Source organism: Bubalus kerabau, chromosome 1 (genome assembly GCF_029407905.1).
Source record: "Bubalus kerabau isolate K-KA32 ecotype Philippines breed swamp buffalo chromosome 1, PCC_UOA_SB_1v2, whole genome shotgun sequence".
Classification (NCBI taxonomy): domain Eukaryota; kingdom Metazoa; phylum Chordata; class Mammalia; order Artiodactyla; family Bovidae; genus Bubalus; species Bubalus kerabau.
Genome location: NC_073624.1, coordinates 63,807,294 through 63,821,287, shown reverse-complemented (window position 1 = coordinate 63,821,287; position 13,994 = coordinate 63,807,294). Strand labels below are relative to the sequence as shown.

General features: G+C 37.3%; 1 pseudogene; it reads left to right on the top strand.

Annotated features, from left to right (window-relative positions):
• The first annotated feature begins 11,256 nt into the window (after positions 1 to 11,256).
• Positions 11,257 to 13,477, top strand: LOC129641570 (olfactory receptor 6C70-like; annotated as a pseudogene).
• The last annotated feature ends 517 nt before the right edge of the window (positions 13,478 to 13,994 follow it).

Here is a 13,994-nt window from a genome sequence, read left to right as displayed (position 1 = left end):
ATTCCACTTCAAATATAATAACATGTATAGATTAAAAATAAAAGAGTAGAAAAATTATATCATCCAAAGCATAATCAAGAGAATTCTGGAGTGCATATTGCCACCAAAGAAAATTAACAATCATACAAAAGAAAATTACATACTGATAATTGAGTCAAATAACCAAGAACATAGATTCTAATTATTTATGTATCTAATAATGTATCAAAATATATGAAGGATAAACTGGCATACGGGTTTCTAAAGTGGCACCAGTGGTAAAGAGCCTGCCTGACAATGCAGGAGATTTTAGAGATACAGGTTTGATCCCTGGGTCTGGAGGATCCCCTGGAAGAGCACACAGCAACCTACTCTTGTACTCTTGCCTGGAGAATCCCCATGGATGAGGAGCCTGGTGGTCTATAATCCATAGGGTCGCAAAGAGTCAGACACTACTGAAGCGACAGAACAGCACAAACTGCCATAAATGAAAGATGAAATAGATAAATTAGCAATTATAGTTGGAGATTCTCTTACTAATTGATAGAATTGACTGAAAATCCACAGACATATACAAGAACTAAACACATCTTCAGTCAATTCCATATAACTGACATAAAAATGAACACAACAAAAAATGAACTTGAAATAGATCATAGACCTAACAAAAAATTATCTGCCTTTAGAAAGACATTTTTTAAAAAGTGAAAATTAAAGCCACATAGACTTGTCCAAGGAAAAGTCTAATTTCAAACCCTCTAAGTCTGATCTGCTGCTGCTATTGCTGCTGCTAAGTCGCGTCAGTCGTGTCTGACTCTGTGCGACCCTATGGACGGCAGCCCACCAGGCTCCCCCGTCCCTGGGATTCTCCAGGCAAGAACACTGGAGTGGGTTGCCATTTCCTTCTCCAATGCATGAAAGTGAAAAGTGAAAGTGAAGTTGCTCAGTCGTGTCTGACTTAGCGACCCCATGGACTGCAGCCTACCAGGCTTCTCCATCCATGGGGTTTTCCAGGCAAGAGTACTGGAGTGGGGTGCCATTGCCTTCTCCAAGTCTGATCTAGATGCCCCCCAAAATTGAATATTGAAGTCAGAATATGATAGGATGCACTCTTCGTGCAGATATAACTTTGGGGATTATCAGCATAAGGGAAGTCACCTTATTTAGGACAGCCTCTTAGAGAGAGGGTGAAATGAAAGAAAGGATTGCCTAGAGAAGACATTGTTCAGTCACTAAGTCATGTCTGACTCTCTGCAACCGATGGATTGTAGCACACCAGGCTCCTTTGTCCTCCATCATCTGCTGGAGTTTGCTTAAATCAATGTCCATTGAGACGATGATGCTATTTAACCATCTCAGACTCTGCCACCCCCTTCTCCTTTTGCCTTCCATCTTTCTCATCATCAGAGTCTTTTCCAATGAGTCATCTGCACAAGGAGGCCAAAGTATTGGAGCTTCAGCTTCAGCATCAGTCCTTCCAATGAATATTCAGGGTTTATTTCCTTTAGGATTGACTGGTTTGATCTCCTTGCAGGCCAAGGGATTCTAAAGAGTGTTCTCCAGCACCACAATTCAAATATGACATATCAACTCTGTCCCTAAGAATTTACTATGAGGAGAAAAAAAAATATATATATATATATATATATTTCACAGAAAAACTTGACAATTGGATTTTTATTCAAAATAACTAAAAGTGGAATGCAATATAAAGAAGCATCAAGAGATTATAAATAAACAAATTGTGATATTTATAAACATGGAATGCTACATAGCATTGTATATCTTGATTTCAGTAGTGGTTATGAGGATGCATATATAGATTTTTCATAATTCACTAGAATGTTACATATGTAGGTTTTATATACAATGCATACAATTGATTAAAGAAGACTAGTCATGGAGTAAGAGAAGATATTTGCAAAAACTCTCAAAGACAGAACCCAGCATTTATAAAACTCTACTACAAATCAATAAGACAAAACCAAGCCTAACAAAAATTAGACAAGTTTCTTCAAAAAAGAGGACATCTAAATATCAGTGAACATATGAAATGTAATCTTTTTAGGGTTTAGGGAAAAGGAAAATAAATTCACAACTAGTGTACAACTATGAGGATGCTGCTCCTGCTGCTGCTGCTAAGTTGCTTCAGTCGTGTCCGACTTTGTGTGACCCCATAGATGGAAGCCCACCAGGCTCCCCTATCCCTGGGATTCTCCAGGCAAGAATACTGGAGTGGGTTGCCATTTCCTTCTCCCATGCATGAAAGTGAAAACTGAAAGGGAAGTTGCTCAGTTGTGTCTGACTCTTAGTGACCCCATGGACTGCCTCCTACCAGGCTCTGCCGTCCACGGGATTTTCCAGGCAAGAGTACTGGAGTGGGGTGCCATTGCCTTCTCCAAACTATGAGGATAACTAACATTAAATGGATGGACCATACCAAGTATCTTTAAGAATGTATTGTAATCTTAGTTGGTGTGTACATTTTTAAAGACACTATCAAAACTTTTTGAATATGTTTATTAAGTTGAATGTCCAGATATATATGAAACAGGATATTATTATTCTAGGTATTTGCCCAATAGAAATGCATACATATGTACTCCAAATAAGTGAATGTTTAAGAAAATTCAAAGTGGCATTGTTTTTAATAATCCAAAAGCTCAAAACACTAAAATGACCTCCAATGATAGAATCGCTTTTTAAATTGTAATTATATTCATAAAATGGAAGAGTAAAACAATGACAGTAATAATAATACTGCTACAAGCAATAACATGGAGAGTTCTAACAAAATTTTGAGTGAAGAAGCAAGACATAAAAGAATTCCATTCACAGAAATTTCAAAGATAAGCACAGCAAATCTATGGAGTTAGAAACCAGGACATTATGGAGAAGGAAATGGCAACCCACTCCAGTATTCTTGGATGGGGAAGTCCATGGACGGGGACCCTGGCGGGCTATGGGGTTGCAAAGAGTAGGACACAACCGAGGGCCTGAGCACATGTTGTTAGAAGCAGATATGAGAACTCATTGTCCTGTGTTAAGGCAAACATTGTGATTTGCAAAAGTGGAAAGCAATGCCACTCCTCGCCTTTTTCATTTTGGGAAATATAAAAAATTACATTAAAAAAGAAGAAGTCAGGACAGTAACTCTATTCAGGTAGCAGCATGAAGGTCTAGGTATATCTACAGCTTATAAGGTACTCTTAATGCTCTATTTCTATCCACAGCAGTGGGCCCATGACATTTGTTAACTTTTCTGTAATGTTAAACTATGGGAAACCTTTATGCTGCTGCTGCTGCTAAGTCACTTCAGTCATGTCCGACTCTGTGCGACCCCACAGATGGCAGCTCACCAAGCTCTGCCATCCCTGGGATTCTCCAGGCAAGAACACTGGAGTGGGTTGCCATTTCCTTCTCCAGTGCATGAAAGTGAAAAGTAAAAGTGAAGTCGCTCAGTTGTGTCTGACTCCTCGCGACCCCATGGACTGAAGCCTACCAGGCTCCTCCATCCATGGGATTTTCCAGGCTAGAGTATTGGAGTGGGGTGCCATGCCTTCTCCAGAAACCTTTATAATTTTTAGAAAATCAAGGCGAACTCTGCTATTTGGCCATATTACCTGACACTGTAGTATTCTATAACACTGCTTTATTTCTACAGTTTTCTTCAATGCTTAATTCAGAAAACCTTTTAAAAAATACATCTGGACTATTGTAGTATGATTTCACACAGGTTATATTCACATAGATCGGGTTAACATCCACTCAATCACTGAATGTCAAAGATCATACCATTTAAAGAAGCTAAAGGGAATGGCTACCCACTCCAGTATGCTTGCCTGGGAAATCCCTTGGACAGAGGAGCCAGGTGGGCTACAGTCCATGGGGTCACAAAGAGTTGGACAGGACTGAGTGAACACACATACCATTTAAATGAAGCTTTAAAATAATAAATTCTTCTGGTCAGCATATATGTGCGTGTATTCAGTGTAACACTGAAAGTGTTAAGAGTGTTAGTTGCTCAGTTGTGTCCAACTCTTTGTGACCCTGTGAACTATAGCCTGCCAGGCTCCTCTGTCCATGGGATTCTCCAGGCAAGCATACTGGAATGGGTTGCCATTCCCTTCTCCAGGGGATTTTCCCAAACCAGAGATTGAACCAGTATTTGCTGCACTGGCAGGCAGATTCTTTACCACTGAGCCACCAGGGAAGCCTAGGGTCATCCTCAGATCTACAGAATTTTTCATCTGATGGGCTCAGGCCCATGGCCAGCAATTTTTCCCCTCCAGAGCCACATTCTGCTCCACTGTTAATTCCTTGTAAAAGGTTATCAAGCAAAGAAAAAAACAGAGATGCTTTAACCTACTTTGGACAGGAGAATTTTCAGAGTCATGTCACTGATTTCTAAAGCATGGCAAGTTTTATGAAGAAGGAAAACAAAGTTCAGATAGGGAGAGTGAATTCTTCAAGGTCATACAAATGACTAGCAGGCATCTTTCTATGAAATAGAGGAAATATACTCTTTCCTAAAATCAAGGTATATTCTATGCCCTCAGGCCAAATAACCAGATCTTTTCCATCACAGAAGTAGCATTCCCTTCTCCAGAAAAGGAACTGTTTTTTCCCCCCCAAATTTTGAATAGAAAAAAAATACTTATTTGAAAAATATGCAAGTACTTACACTTTAGTCTGTCATTCAGGCTTCAAATTTTTTTTTCTCCCCACATAGTCTCACAATTAAACCAGTTATTAGTAGTGACATGGATGTAGTCTAGTGATTCTTTTCCACTTAACACTCACTCAAAGATAGCAATGAAAATGCATGAACAAGTTATATCCATTCTTATATCCCTGTACCTAACATTTACCATGAATGACAAAAATTGGTCAAAATTTAAAAATGACCTATTTCCACAAAATATAGATAGAAGGAAAGATTAGTAAACAGGCCAAGGAAAACAAAAATTCTCTTTCATTCCTGCAAAGTTGATGGCCTGACCCAACAATTTAACATGGAGTGGTTACCTGAAGTTTCACCACAGATATGATTGAGGATGCTTTTTGTATATGGTCAACCTGTAACAGGTAAGATTAACTATGCTAAAAAAAAAAGTGTCCTTGGTGACCATGCTCCAAAGTCACTAATGAATGTAAAATATTCATATAGGAAAAAACAAAGCAAAACAAAAGCTAACTAATGCACCTAGGAATTGGGACAGTGTCCTTGGAGACTAGAAAGATGTATTAATAACATCAAGGTCATGTTAATATGTGTTATGAGGATACTAAAGGTTATGTGTCATGAGGATACTAAATCTTTGCCAAAATGATGAACCAAGTAACATTTTGTTCATGTTAATGCACATTTTGTAATTGCTAATAACATGTCATAATTTGCAAATATTTTTGGTAATGTTTGAACATAATATTACTACCCTTTCACTGTTGTTGAAGTAATTCCTTATGCTTTCTTGAGATATTTGCATATATTCAGGATATTAAGTCTGTGCAAATCTCATATGTAATAAATCCTATTTCACAGTTTGTTATTTAAAATTTAATGCAATTTGTGGTGATGGTATACAGAAAATTTGGTTAAATCACAGTAAAATCATTTACCTTTTTTGTTTGTTTGTTTCTGAATGTATTATTATGTGAAAGGCTTTAATAGTCCTAACCATGTCATATACTTACTTATATTTTCTTCCAATTATTTTATTTACTTTAATATCTGCATCCAACATCCAGAAGGTAATAACCAGGAGGTATTGACAAATATGCAGAAAGAACATGCAGTGAAATAGGAGGGACAAACAGCTGGTGAGCATGGTATCATGGAAGTCAAGTGTAAAGTGTTTCCTGTGCCATGAGGTTTTGATACATTGACTATTAATTTTTCCCCCTTTTTATATGTGACTGATTTGGCATTACAATTCTTTTATAGAGCTTCCCTTTTTTGTGATGCATTCATATTCACATCTCTATCCATAGCATTATTTATATTTACAGTGGTGCCACTATGTATCCTTTCTCAAAATGCTCTGATTCTTTGTTTCTATGGTAATTTTTCTTTTCAGTCAGATCAGATCAGATCAGTCGCTCAGTCATGTCTGACTCTTTGTGACCCCATGAATCGCAGCACGCCGGGCCTCCCTGTCCATCACCAACTCCCGGAGTTCACTCAGACTCATGTCCATCGAGTCAGTGATGCCATCCAGCCATCTCATCCTCTGTCGTCCCCTTCTCCTCCTGCCCCCAATCCCTCCTGGCATCAGAGTCTTTTCCAATGAATCAACTCTTCTCATGAGGTGGCCAAAGTACTGGAGTTTCAGCTCTAGCATCATTCCTTCCAAAGAAATCCCAGGGCTGATCTCCTTCAGAATGGACTGGTTGGATCTCCTTGCAGTCCAAGGGACTCTCAAGAGTCTTCTCCAACACCACAGTTCAAAAGCAGCAATTCTTCGGCACTCAGCCTTCTTCACAGTCCAACTCTCACATCCATACATGACCACAGGAAAAACCATAGCCTTGACTAGACAAACCTTTGTTGGCAAAGTAGTGTCTCTGCTTTTGAATATGCTATCTAGGTTGGTCATAACTTTCCTTCCAAGGAGTAAGCATCTTTTAATTTCATGGCTGTAGTCACGATCTTCAGTGATTTTGGAGCCCAGAAAAATAAAGTCTGACACTGTTTCCACTGTTTCCCCATCTATTTTCCATGAAGTGGTGGGCCCGGATGCCATGATCTTCATTTTCTGAATGTTGAGCTTTAAGCCAACTTTTTCAGTCTCTACTTTCACCTTCATCAAGAGGCTTTTGAGTTCCTCTTCACTTTCTGCCATAAGGGTGGTGTCATCTGCATATCTGAGGTTATTGATATTTCTCCCGGCAATCTTGATTCCAGCTTGTGTTTCTTCCAGTCCAGCGTTTCTCATGATGTACTCTGCATGTAAGTTAAATAAACAGGGTGACGATATACAGCCTTGATGTACTCCTTTTCCTATTTGGAATCAGTCTGTTGTTCCATGTCCAGTTCTAACTGTTGCTTCCTGACCTGCATACAAATTTCTCAAGAGGCAGATCATATGGTCTAGTATTCCCATCTCTTTCAGAATTTTCCACAGTTTATTGTGATCCACGCAGTCAAAGGCTTTGGCATAGTCTTTTCAGTACTCTTGTACAAATCTGGCCTTTAAGAAGGCTTCTATGTCATTTTGGAATTTTCTTCTTAATCTTAGAGCATAGTAATGCTGTCAAAATGTTTGGATCTTTCAAAAGACAAACCTGGAATATAACACATTAAGAAACCATTATTTTACACTGTTGCCTCTAATTTTTCTACTGAATTATTTTCCTATCATATTTAATTCTCCCTTTCTGTTTTTCCTATAGTGATATTCTCAATATTAATATAAGTTTGACCAATGCTAAAATCCACGCAAAAAGAAATTAGAATTACTCAGTCAATACCACCAATGATAACATCCAAACTAAATGCAGTTACAAATGTATTTGTAATCCTTTTACAGAGAGTTAATGATAAGAATGTGAAGATTTTAAGTTACACACTACATTATTTTTGTTTTTTTGCTTTTTACCTTTGTGATTTTTTATTCACTCTGAAATACTGTCATTTCTTTTGATTTTATTTATGTTCAATTTTATTGTTTATGTTACTTTAAGTTTAATGCATATAAAACAATGGTATGGTTGAAAAATAAAATTTTATTTAAAAGGTATTCTTATGGCATTAAAACATGTATAATATCATATAAGAAATGAATCGCCAGTCCAGGTTCGATGCAGGATACAGGAAGCTGGGGGCTTGTGCATTGGGATGACCCAGAGGGATGGTATGGGGAGGGAGGTGGGAGGAGGTTCAGGATTGGGAACACGTGTACACCCGTGGCAGATGCATGTCTATGTATGACAAAACCAATACAATATTGTAAATTAAAAAGAATAATAATAATAAAAAAATAAAAGGTATTCTTATGAATGAGATAATTTCTTGACGAAGTTTTTGCATGTATGGTATAAATATATCAATATTTCAATCATATATTTATTTACTCAAAAAATGTTGAGCGTTTGGATCCTAGGTATAGTTTGAGGCATTCAATATCTGGCTAGCTAGGCGGCTCTCATCTACATATTATCTAATGATTTATTTACTTAGTTGGAAGTACTGCATAACAGTTAACAAGCTACAGTTAGATCTTATTACAGCTCTGTCTCCATAAACTCTGAACTTTGTCATAGCGTGAGCAAGAAAAATAATGTCTCTAAGCCTCAATTTTTTTTCAAAAGTAAAAAAGAAAAGTTCATAATTATGTGTACCTTGCTTTATATGATGATTAAATATTATAAACACAATTAACACAGTAATTCATGCATAGTAAATGTTCAACACACAATGGGCATTATAATAATTAGTAATACTTCAAAATGTTTAAATGTAGGTGCACATCCCAGATGGTGCTAGTGGTAAAGAACCCACCTGCCAATGCAGGAGACATAAGAGACGTGGGTTGGATCCCTAGGTCAGGAAGATCCCTTGGAGGAAGGCATGACAACCCACTCCAGTATTCTTGTCTGGAGAATCCCACAGAGTTGCCTGTTGGGCTATGGTCCATAGGGTCGCAAAGAGTCGGACACTACTGAAGTGACTTAGCATGCATGCATTTACATCCTTAAATCCGCTGAAGAAAATATTTATTTCTAAATCATAATATTATACAGAAATACTAATTTTTTCCTTAATATTGAATAGAGTTGTTTCAGAAATATAAGTAGGAGTAGTTTGTGGTAGGTACCCGTATGCTCTTCTCCTAGTGATAATTCACATATTGGAAAAAATAAACAAAAAATTATCTTGGTATGTTGACATATATGTGTTATATATGACAGAAAATAATCTACTAATTTGCAATGTTTACATAAATTTTCCTTTTCAGAAATATTTTGGTCTGCTCACATTTTTGAACTATGTTAGTGATGCAATAGCTTCAATTTATTATCTTGAATAGTCTTTAAAAATTCATTTGAAAAAATAAAAGCCTGTTAAAATTCTAATCTTAAAAATGGATTATTCTTCATCTCAGTAGCCATTAATGAGTTCTTCCTCTTAAGATCCATAGTTGGGTTGTATGTGCATCAGCTTGGTTGTGTTGGATCTTTATTGCTGTGCGTGGGCTTTCTCTAGTTGTGGCAAATGGGGATACTGTTCCTTGAAGTTCATAGGCTTCACATTGTGGTGGCTTTCTTGTTGCAGAGCATAGGCTGTAGGCCCATGGGCTTCAACAGTTGCAGCACATGGGCTCAGTAGTTGATGCATACAGGCTCTAGGCCGTGCAGGCTTCAGTACTTGCAGTGCACAGGCTCAGCATTTGTTGCTCACAAGCTCTAGAACACAGATTCAGTGGTTGTGGCACCCAGGCTTAGTTACTCTGTGGCATGTGGAATCTTCCTGGCAAAGGATCAAACCAGTGTCCCTTACATTGGCAGGTGAATTCCTAATCATGGTACAACCAGGGAAGTTCTTAAGTCCAAATTCTAACTTTTAACAGGCTCTGGGCTTCCCTGGTGGCTTAGATGGTAAAGAATCTGCTTGTAATTCAGGAGACCAGAGTTTGATCCCTGGGTTGGGAAGATTCCCCAGAGAATGGAATGGTTACCAACTCCAGTATTCTTGCCCGGAGAATTCCATGGACAGAGGAGTCTGGTGGGCTACATACAGTCCATGGGGTTGCACTGAGTTGGAAACTGCTGAGTGCCTAACAAGTTCCCCCATTGCTATGCTTCTGCTCCATTAGTCACACTCTTTTCATCCTGGGCTACTGGAGTTTCTGAAAACCTACAATTACAAATACATTTGTCCCATCCAAATCATCACACACATCAATACTAGTATTTGATATAGTAGTATACTAGTATTTACTTTGATTAATAGTTACTGATTAGGTATGGGCTTCCCAGTGGTACAGAATCTGCCTGTCAATGTAAGAGATGTAGGAGACGGGGTTAGGAAGATTCCCTGGAGGAGGAAATGACAACCCACTCCAGTATTTTTGCTTGAAAAATCTCATGGACAGACAAGCATGGTGGGCTACAGTCCATGGGATCACAAAGAGTCAGACATGAGCACATATACAAACACACACACAATTAGGTGTATGAGTGCTTACTGGGGACGTAAGGATGTAAGCATGTGACAAGAAAAGCATGTGACAAGAAAACAGTAATTTTTTCACCACCACAGAGCTGCATCTAGCAAGTGGTGTTAGACTCTGGCTATCTGTAACTGGGTGGAGATTGTGATGGCCTTTTCTGTGTTTTTTATTCTCATGGTGTCAATTACATGTGGCAAAATGCTCAAGTCCTAAATATATTATTATATTTTTTGTAAATGTGGTTATGCTGCTGCTGCTGCTGTGAAGTTGCTTCAGTCGTGTCCGAATCTGTGCGACCCCATAGATGGCAGCCCACCAGGCTCCCCAATCCCTGGGACTCTCCAGGCAAGAACACTGGAGTGGATTGCCATTTCCTTCTCCAATGCATGAAAGTGAAAAGTGAAAGTGAAGTCACTCAGTCATGTCCAACTCTTAGCGACCTTATGGACTGCAGCCTACCAGGCTCCTCCATCCATGGGATTTTCCAGGCTAGAGTACTGGAGTGGGATGCCATTGCCTTCTCCAAAATGTGGTCATATCTGCTTTATATTCAGTTACAGTTTTTCCTATATTCAAGTACTATTTATTTTGCTGTGCTTTTACACACTAACACTCTCTTTTTCTGTTATTGTCATTTTCTACATCTTCATCAATAGTTTGTGTTAGAGGCTATAATGGGGCTGGAATCAAATGTCACTTTAATATGAAATTTAAAATTTCAGAATTTAACTATTAGGTCTTAATTCACGATCTGGCATAATTTTATTTTGATGAAGTGAATAATTAAAGATTAATGAATTATTTTTGAAGCCTGAACCAAGGGTTTATCTAATTTATTTAACAATGGACAAATTTTTATATATGACTGGAAGTTTGTAAATGAGGGTGAAAAAAACTGTTATGGATCAATTTCCAAAACTGAGTTGACTTTATAATAGTTTTTGCAACACAGTTTTAGAACATATCTTCAACCTCATGCAAATTGGTATATTGTGCACATTGATTTTTTAATATGTCATATATTAAATATAAAACTACTCATGTATTTTCTTATTTTTATACCTTTTTATTACCAGAAGTTGTTTGAAATCATCAAAGGTAAATGATGAACCATACAACAAGACACATAGAATTTATTCTTCTGTGACTAACAGATAATTCTCCATTATGGATAGTAGTTTTTTTTTGTTTCTGCTTCTAAATTATATGTTGAATGTGACTGGAGACTTAACCATCATTGCCCTCACTCTGTTGGAGTCCCATCTCAAGACCCTAATGTATATCTTCCTCCATAATTTCTCTTTCCTGGAAATTTCATTCACAAGTGCTTGCACCCCTAGATTCCTAATCACCACTGTAACCAGAGAAAATATGATTTGTTATATTGGTTGTATGTCTCAGTTGTTTTTCTACATATTCTTGGAAGTTACAGAATTTTTCCTTCTGGGGACTAGTCCTATGACCTGTTGACATTTGCAAGCCTTTGCATTATACATCCATCATGAGCAGCACCATCTGTCATCAGCTGGTGCTCAGTTCTTGGGCAACTGGCTTCCTGGTCATTTTTCCCCCAGTGATTTTGGGTCTTCACCTGGATTTCTGTGATTCAAATGTCGTTGACCTTTTCATTTGTGATATTTCTCCTATCCTACAACTTTCTTTCTCAGACACACATTTACTAGAAATGGTGGTATATTTATTAGATGTGCTGACCCTCAGGATCACATTGCTATTGGTAATTCTTTCTTACTCTTACATCATCAAGACAATTATAAATTTCCCCTTTAGCTCAACAACAAAAAAATTCATTTTTACTTGCTCTTTGCATAAGATTGTTGTATGCATCAGTTATTGCAGTCGTATATTCATCTATTAGGTTGTTGCAAAAGTATTTGTGGTTTTGCATTGATGAACTTTGCTGCTTGATATTTGAATATACTCAAATAAATGTGGTTATGTTATACAATATTTTAATGCACATTTCTCACTTAATATTTTTTTGCTAATGACATTACTTGCTGTGTATTTTATATTTATTTTAGATTAAGGAAATGATTTTAGACAAAAAGCACATTTGAGAAATTTTTTAATTCGAGTTCAAAATGAGTCATAAAACACAGACACAACTTGCAGCATCAACAACACATTTGGCCCAGGAACTGCTAATGAACATACAATGAAGTGGTAGTTCAAGATATTCTGCAAAGGAGACAAGAGTCTTGAAGAAGGAGAACATGGTGGCCAGCCAGTGGAAATTGACAATGACGAATTGAGAGAATCATCAAAGCTGATCCTCTTACAACTACCCGAGAAGTTGCTGAAGAACTCAATGTCACCCATTCTATGATCATTTGGCATTTGAAGCAAACTGGAAAGGTGAAAAAGCTTGGTAAATGGGTGCCTCATGAGCTGACCGAAATTCAAAATATTGTTGTTTTGAAGTGTTAACTTCTCTTATTCTATGCAACAAACAACAATGAATGATTTCTTGATCAGATTGTAACATGTGACAAAAAGTGGATTATATACGGCCACCAGCAATGACCAATTCAGTGATTGGACTGAGAAGAAGCTCCAAAGTACTTCCCAAAGCCAAACTCAAACTTGTACCAAAAAAGGTCATGTCGCTGTTTGGCGGTCTGCTGCCTATCAGATCCACTACAGCTTTCTGAATCCTGGCGAAATTGTTACATCTGAGAAGTATGCTCAGCAAATCAATGAGATGCAGATGAAAACCACAGCTTTTCAACAGAATGGGCCCAATTCTCCACAACAACGCTGGACTGCAGGTCACACAACCATTTCAAAAATTGAATGAATTGGGCTATGAAGTTTTGCTTCATCCGCCATATTCACCTGACCGCTCGCCAACCAACTACCACTTCTTCAAGCATCTAGATAACTTTTTGCAGGGAAAATGTTTCCACAACCAGTAGGAGGCAGAAAATGCTTTCCAAGATTTTGTCAAATTTCAAAGGGTGAATTTTTATGCTACAGGAATACACAAACTTGTTTCTCATTGCTAAAGATGTGTTGATTGTAATGGTTCCTATTTTGATTAATAAACATGTGTTTGAGCGTCATTATAAAGATTTAAAATTCATGACCTGAAACTGCAATTACTTTGTTTTACCAACCTAATACGTGAAGCCCTCAGCAAATGAAAGGATCATTTTAAGCAAGGGAATAGCTGTGCTCCATACTTCAATTGCCCCTTGTTGAACCTATCTTTTATTTTTATTTTTAATAATCTGAGGAACCAGTAATTTAAATAAACCTTCAGAGATGTATCTAGAAAGATATTTTCTGCTTCAGAGAAGTAATACTGTTTATTGAAATAATAAATTGAAAGCATAAAATGAACATTTAACAAAAGCTATTTTGACTCTTCTAGTTTAAGAACTGATCTCTAATATTCAATTTGTTAGATCACTTTAGCTAACCTGAGTTTAGAAATACTTTCCATATTACTAATATACATCTAGATTTACCTTTCTGTTATTCAGTATGAAACATTTTTGTGTGAGAAACATAAAATAGCAAAATTTAATTTCTCTAATAGCATGTTAGAAGAAAATGAATGAAGGGATTTGGTTGTATTATAGAACATAAATTTTTAGAGTACTGTGTTTGTTAAATACATATGAACAAAGATAGTGGAGGTGCAGGAATTCCAGTTGAGCTATTTCAAATCCTGAAAGATGATGCTATGAAAGTGCTGCACTCAATATGCCAGAAAATTTGGAAAACTCAGCAGTGACCACAGGACTGGAAAAGGTCAGTTTTCATTCCACTCCCAAAGAAAGGCAATGCCAAAGAATGCTCAAACTGCCACACAAT